At 29.8% G+C, this 7,843-nt stretch overlaps 1 pseudogene; it reads right to left on the minus strand.

Annotated features, from left to right (window-relative positions):
• Nucleotides 1–4,396: 4,396 nt before the first annotated feature.
• Nucleotides 4,397–4,515, minus strand: LOC112482901 (annotated as a pseudogene).
• Between the last annotated feature and the right edge of the window lie 3,328 nt (nt 4,516–7,843).

Below are 7,843 nucleotides of genomic sequence, written 5' to 3' on the forward strand. Positions count from 1 at the left end.
TAGTACAAAATAAGATCCAACTTCAAGTGATAAAAAAGGAAACAAAGAATAATCCTAAAGCATGTGCAGGAACTTTATTACAATATAAATTTTATTAATATACATTTTTGAAAATCTTGAAAAGTGAAGAGAAATTCTAGATTCTCCAATTAAATGTTTTTCTTGGACTAGAAAATAAGATTCCAAACTTGACAAAAAAGAATAAACCACTGAGGATGAAAAGACAAAACTTTTAGGAAATGACTGTGGAGAGGGTTGTGTAAGTGTACTTAAAATAGAGAAAAGTTTATATCATAATAAGAAAATAATTATCATACAAAAATAAAGAGATAATTTCAAAAAATTTGATAAATGTTTGTAAAAAATATTTAAAATTTGTATTTAATTTATTTAAACATTTTTTAAAATTGGTGCATAATTAAAATAATGATTAACCTAATTTTGGTGATGGGGGTCACAACAGCCATTCTGGTACACATTTGGTGGGAGAGAAAATTAACAAAATGTTTTCAGAGTATTATTTGGAAATTTATTAGAAGATCCTAAAAAGTAGCTCCCCTTCAACTAAGGAAGTTTCTTTCAATTTTATTGTAAGGGAATAATTAATTGTGCAAATATATTGTATAAATGTAGTCATCAGAGTATGATTGACAGTAATGAAAAATTGGAAAAAATGGTTAACAAATAGAGACTAGCTTATTAATTGTCATAATGATGAAAATGATCAAATGTTATTAAAGTTTACTATATAGCACATTTCTAAATTTTATACATTGTATTATTACATTTAGTTCTCATGATATGACTGCATATTTATTATAATTTTATCTTATTTCTCATTTTACAGATAAGAGTTTACAAAAGCTAACCCATGACACATTGTCAGTGGCAGAGTAATGAGATAACTCAAGCATTCTAACATCAAAATTTGTGTCCTATCTTCTTATTTTTTTCTTTCTTCATCCACATTTTCTGCATTGGGATATTATACAGGCTTTATGTATGATATTTTAGATTGTATTTATTAATATAGAAATGTGATTGTAAAATACTGACTGTATATCTATATATCTACCTATATCTATAAACTTGTGTTGTATTAGTCCATTCAGGTTGCTATAACAAAACTATCATAGACTGGGTGACTTATAAAACAAAAATATTTCCAACAGCTCTGGGGACTGGAAAGTCCAAGATCAAGATGATCAAGAAGCTGGCAGATTCAGTGTCTGTTGAGGGCCTGCTTCCTAGTTCATAGATAGCTGTCTTTTCACTGCACCCTCACATGATGGAAGGAAGAAAGAAGCTCTCTGGTGCCTCTTTTATAAAGGCACTAATCTCACCCATGCAAGCTTTCCTCTCATGACCTAACTACCTACAAATACCACCACACTGGGGATTAGGTAACAATATAGAAATTTGGAGGGGGCACAAAATTCAGTCTATGTCTACATCCGTATATCTATATTATGTGTAATGAACATGCATTCTTACATAAAAAGTCATTAAAATAGATAATTATGTTAAAAAGAGAACTGAAAATTTTGAAATGCATGAAAAATACAATTTAGTCAACTATATCAAAGTATTAACTGGAATAAATATGGTTAACTTCATTTTTATGTTTGTTTTTGGTTTGTTATTTCTATATAGTATGATGTAATGAAAAAATACCTTTAAATTTAGCACACACTACTCAAATTATAGTATTTATTCAGCATCATTAAAATATATATATATATGTGTGTGTGTATATATATATATATATATATATATATATATATATATATATATATTTTAATGATGCTGAATATATACACACACATAGCCAAAGAATCAAAGAAAACAGCAAAATGTTGATGGAGTTTTCTGATTAACTCTAAATAATTTTCTCTTCTTAATATGTGTTTTTAAAACATGACTATGTAGTATTGTAATGCATGAAATTTTGAAATGCATGAAATGCATGAAATGCATGAGTATTATTATAATAAAATCAGTATTCAAACAGATTTAACATTGACCTGAATAATCACTTTTTATCATTTCTATTTTGTTTTTCCTAAGATATGTGATAGTATAAATTTGTTTCTGAGATATTTATTGCATTAAATAATTTTATTTAAACTCTGCACTAACTCTTACATTATTTGTGCAGTTTTATCAATAAAGGTATTTTGACTTTAACTATTGTCTTTCAAGTTGCTAACTTATCTACTCTTTTAAATACTTAATGTTCTTAACATTTACTAAAAATCACAAAAATTCATCTTTCATTGAGCAATTTCATAGTATAAATCCTTGGAGACTTTTGGAATAGCTATTCTAAAATGCACGTCTTTAAAGAACACTAGAACAAAAATCAAATTAATTTCTTCCAAAGCCTTGAGAGAAAATTGGCAAGTCTGACTTGTGAGATGAATTAGTGGGCATTATCATTAATTCCATGACAGACACTGGAGAGGTAGCCAGTACTTCGCCAGATGGAATTCAAAATTAAAAGACACTTTAGAGAAGTAACTACATGTTACAAGATGAAATTTTAGAGAGACTACTTTTGTTCAGTAACAAAAATAGACATGTAATTCAAATTGAGAACAAAAAAAACAAAGTGAGTATTAGAAATTATAAGTGAAAGACAAAAAAGAAAAAGCCATACACTTTATTGTTAAAAAATTAGACAAATACCAGATTTTCATATACCAAAAATTTAGTTTCCACAATATATTTAGTATTTATTACATTCTCTCTGAGGTACATTTTTATTTTTTTAATTTTTTAAATCAAATTTATATGGGATCATTGGTTAATAAAATTATATAGGTTTCAAGTGTACAATTCAATAATGTCATATGTATATTACATTGTGTGTTCACCACTCGAAGTTAAATTTTTTTCCATCACCATATATTTGACCCCCTTGACCTTTACCTACCTCCCCACCCTCCATTCCCTGCTTTCCCCTAATAACCACTAAACTATCGTCTGTGTCTATGAGTCTCTGTTTATCTTGTTCATGTATTGCTTTCAGTTTTACATCTCACATATGAGTGAATTTATATGGTTCTTAATTCTTCTGTATGGTTCATTTTGCTTAGCATGATGATCCAAGATCCATGCATGTTGTCACAAATGGCAGTATTTCATTTCTTATTATGCCTGAATAATATTTCATTGTTTATATGTACCATATCTTTATCCAAATCATCTGTCAAAGAGCACTTTGGTTGTTTCCATGTTTTGGCCACTGTGAATAGTGTTGCTTAAATATCGGGGTGCTTATATCTTGATACATAAATGTTTTCAATTTTGGGGGGTAGATGCCTATAAGAGGGATTGGTAATTCTAGTCTTAATTTTTTGAGGAAACTTTATACTGTTTTCCATAATGGCTGTACCAATTTATACATCCACCATCAGTATATGGGGGTTTCTTTTTCCTCACAGCCTCTCCATCACTTGTTACTTGTCATATTGACAATAGCCATTCTAACAAGTGTGAGGTGGTATCTCACTGTAGTTTTGATTTGCATTTTCCTAAGAGCTAGTGAAGTTGAGCATCTTTTTATATGTCAGTTGGCCATTTGTATGTCTTCTTGGGAGAAGTGCCTGTTCAGGTCCCCTGTTATTTTTTAATTGTATTGTTTGTTTTTTGTTGTTGAGTTGCATGAGTTCTTTATATATTTTAAATATTATCTCCCATTGAAGGAAGGCATTGTTTACACATATTTTCTCCCATTCAGTTGGTTGCCTATTTTGTTGATTTTGTTGTTGTTGTTTTTTGTTTTGTTTTTTGCTGTACAGTAGCATTTTAATTTGATATAGTACCATTCATTTATTTTTGCTTCATCTTTGAGGTCAAAATCATACAATCTTCTCTAAATCCAAGGTCAATAATTTTAGTATATATGTGTTTTTCTATGCAATTTATTGCTTCAGGTTTTATATTTAGATCTTGAAGTGTTCTTTTAAATTTGTCTCCAACATGAGAAACCAGGAAAAGTTCAAACATAGATAAAAGATTCTGATGTAAGAAGAAGACTGAAATAAAGGACGTGTCAGAGCAGTAGTCCCCAACATTTTTGGCACCAAGGACTGGTGCTCCTATAAGAATCTAATGCCTGATGATCTGAGGTGCAACTGAGGTGGTGATACTAGTGCTGGGGAGCAGCTGCAAATGCAGATGAAGCTTTGCTTGCTCTCCTGCTGCTTACCTCCTGCTGTGTGGCCTGGTTTCTAACAGGCCATGGACTAGTGCCGGTCAGTGGCCCGGGGTTAATTAAATTCACAATGTCTATTATTCTGTTTATTATTTTTTTTAGGCAAAGCAACCTTTGGTTGACCTCACAGATTGCAAGGACCTTATCAGCTTAAGACCTTTATTTTTTTATTTTTTACACCGACAGCACCTGGTCTTCCTAGGTGGTCTCCCATCCAAGTACTAACCAGGCCCGACCCTGCTTAGCTTCCGAGGTCAGAAAGGATTGGGCTTGGTCAGGGTAGCATGGCCATAGACTAGAAATACAATTTAAATGCCATAAAATTTACCCATTTTAAGTGTAAAATTAAATGATTTTTAGCAGATTCACAGTTATTCCACCATATCTGATATTAGAATATTTCTATCACTTCCAAAAGAAAACTCATACTCATTAATAGTCACTCACCATTAGTCACAACCCTCAGCTCTAGAGAACTATTAATCTACACTCTATTTCTAGATTTGCTTATGCAAATTGAATTATAGAACATGTGATCTTTCATAAGTAGACATTTTAAGGTTCATTGCTGTTGTAACATGCATAAATAGTTTATTTTTTATGTCAGAAGAATATTCTGTTGTATAGATATACCACATTTGTTTATTGATTAATGAGTTAATGAAAATTGAATTATTATTATTATTATTTTATGCTGATATAAACATTCACGTACACATTTTTATGTGGTCATGTATTTTAAATTCTCTCTTTACTTATTAAAATTTCCAAGTCATTTAATAACTCAATGATTGACATTAGGTTTTCCAAAGTGATTACACCATTTAACATTCCCACAAGCAATGTGTGAGGGTTGCAAATTCTCCACATCAATACTTCCTATTGTTTGTTTACTGATTTTAGCCATTCTAGTGGAACAGAAGTGGTATCTTATTTTGGTTTAAATTTGCATTTTTCTATTGATTAATGACGTACATCTTCGAATGTACTTCTAGATCACTTTATACCTTCTTTGGACAAATGTCTATTTAATATATCGCCCGTTATTAAATTGGATTATTTGTGTTTTCATTATTGACCTGTAATAATTATTTATACATTTTAAATATAAATTCCTTATTAGTATCTTATTTGCAAATATTTTTATTCTGTTTTTACTTTCTTAATAATGTTCTTTGATGCACAATAGTTTTTAAACTTGATAAATTTTAGTTTATGTATTTTTTTCTTTTGTTGCTCATGTTCTTCATGTCACCTCTAAGAATTCGTTGTCAAATCCAAGGACTTGAAGATTTCCCCACATTTTCTTCTAAGATTTCTGTAGTTTTGGCTTTTATATTTAAATAATAGATCCATTTTGAAATACTTTTTATATATGATGTGGGCCAGGAGTCCAATATTTTTTTTCATGTGAATATTTAATCTTCCCAGCACCATTTGTTAAAAAGACAATTATTTTCCAATTATGTTACCTTTATTAAAAATCAATTGACCATAGGTGTATGGGTTTGTTTCTAAACTTAAATTTTATTCCAATGATCTATATGTCTGTATTATTGCCAATTGTACATTTTTTTTATTACTGCAGTTTTGTAATAACTTTTGCAGTTGTAAATTGTGACTCCAAATTTATTTTATTTTTTCAAAATTGTTTTGACTACCTGGTATTAATTTCCATTTTATATGAACTTTAGGATGAATTTTTCCATTTCTGAAAAAAAAATGGGATTTTAATTGATTTGCATTTAAATTTTTTACATTACTTTAAGTACCATTGCCATTTGAAAAGTGTTATCTTTCAATTCATAGACACAGAATGCATTTCTATTTATTTAGGTCTTTCTTAATTACTTACAGCAGTATTTTGAAGATTTGAGATTTAAGATTAATGCAATATGTGACATTAACTGATTTCCTTATGTGGAACTATCCTTGTCTTTTTCAGATAAATAACACTTGCAATTAATATGTAATTTATAATGTTTTTAAAATTACTCAAGAGATTCCTATGCAAACTGTTTGTTTGTTTGTTTGTTTGTTTGACATATAACACTATGTTATTTCCAGGTGTGCAATGTAGTGATTCAATATTTGTATACATTGCAAAATAATTACTGTAATAAGTCTAGTTAGCATTCATTACCATTCATAATCACAAATTTAATTTTCTTGTGAGGAGAACTTTTAAGATCTACTTTCTTGGCGACTTGTAAATAGACAATACACCCCCTTTACCCATTTTTTTAATATAATGTTTTTAAATTTTTTTTAATATAATGTTAGCTTGTTAGTATTTTTTTGATAATATTTGCATCTATGTTTATATATATTGTCCTGTGGTTTTCTTTAATTGTAATATCTTTGCTTATTTTCCTGTTAGGGATACTCTGGCCTTGGGCATGAGATAGAAAGTCTTCTTTTCCTTTTTTTTTTTTGGAAGAGTTTGAGAAGGACTGGTATTAATTATTCTTTAAATATTTGGTAGAAATAACAAGTGAAGTAAATATCTGGTCCAGAATGTTCCTTTTGTTGGGAAGTTTTTGATTACTGATTCAATTTCTTTACCTGTTTTAAGTCTTTAGTAAATTTTGTGTTTCTAGGAATATGTCCATTTCATCTAGGTTATCTAACTTGTTGGCAAAACAAATTTATAGAATTTTCCTGTAATTCTTTTTATATAAGATAGGTAGTAATATTTCACTCACATTTCTGATTTTAGTTAACTACATCTTCTCTATCTTTCTAAATAAATTTCATTTATCTACCCTCTAATCTTTATAATTTCCTTCTTTATACAAACTTTAAATTTAGTTTAGTCTTTTTTTTCTTGTTCTTTAAGGTGTTAAATTAGGTTATGAATTTGACATCTTCTTTATTTAATGTAGTCATTTATAGCTATAAATTTCTTTTAAAGAACACTTTTTGCATCTCACAGTTTTCATATGTTGTTTCATTTATTTTTTATTTATCTAAATTTATTTTTTTAATTTCTCTTGTGATTTCTTCTTTAGTACATTGATTAAGATTATGTTCTTTAATTTCCACATATTTATATATTTTTTAGTTTTCCTTCTGTGGCTGATTTCTTATTCCATTATATTGTGTCTGAAAAGATAACTTGTATTATTTCAATCTTTTTAATTTTCTTGAGAATGTTTTTGGCTTAATATTAGTATATCCTGGAGAAAATATCATGCACATTTGATAAGAATGTGCGTTCTGACTTCAGAGTAATGGATGGAAGGTCAGCTCTGGCCAGGATAAAAGTGTTGTTTCTTTTTTTAACCTTCCTTTCATTCAGTTGGTAGTCAGGTGCCATTATTTCTTGTCTGAGCTCACCCTCGACCCTGCCTGCAGGCCCAGGTAGGCACTATATCTGAGTCTCCATCAAACTAGCTAACAGTGCTTTATCCATGCTGGTGATTTCCTGAGACCCTGCCCCACCCACTCTCACAGAGGCCCAGACCTCTTTTAGGAGCTGTTCCTCACAAGTGGCCAGCCTTGGTCCAAGCTAAAGCCTTGCATAAAATCTCTGAAAGGTCCACAAACTGCAAACAAGAAGTAGGTGGCCTTGGGATGTTCAGTATTTCCTGCTAAGAGAGCTCCAGCCTAGCTCTAGTGGAA

Source organism: Pteropus alecto, unplaced genomic scaffold (genome assembly GCF_000325575.1).
Source record: "Pteropus alecto unplaced genomic scaffold, ASM32557v1 scaffold16, whole genome shotgun sequence".
NCBI classification, from domain to species: domain Eukaryota; kingdom Metazoa; phylum Chordata; class Mammalia; order Chiroptera; family Pteropodidae; genus Pteropus; species Pteropus alecto.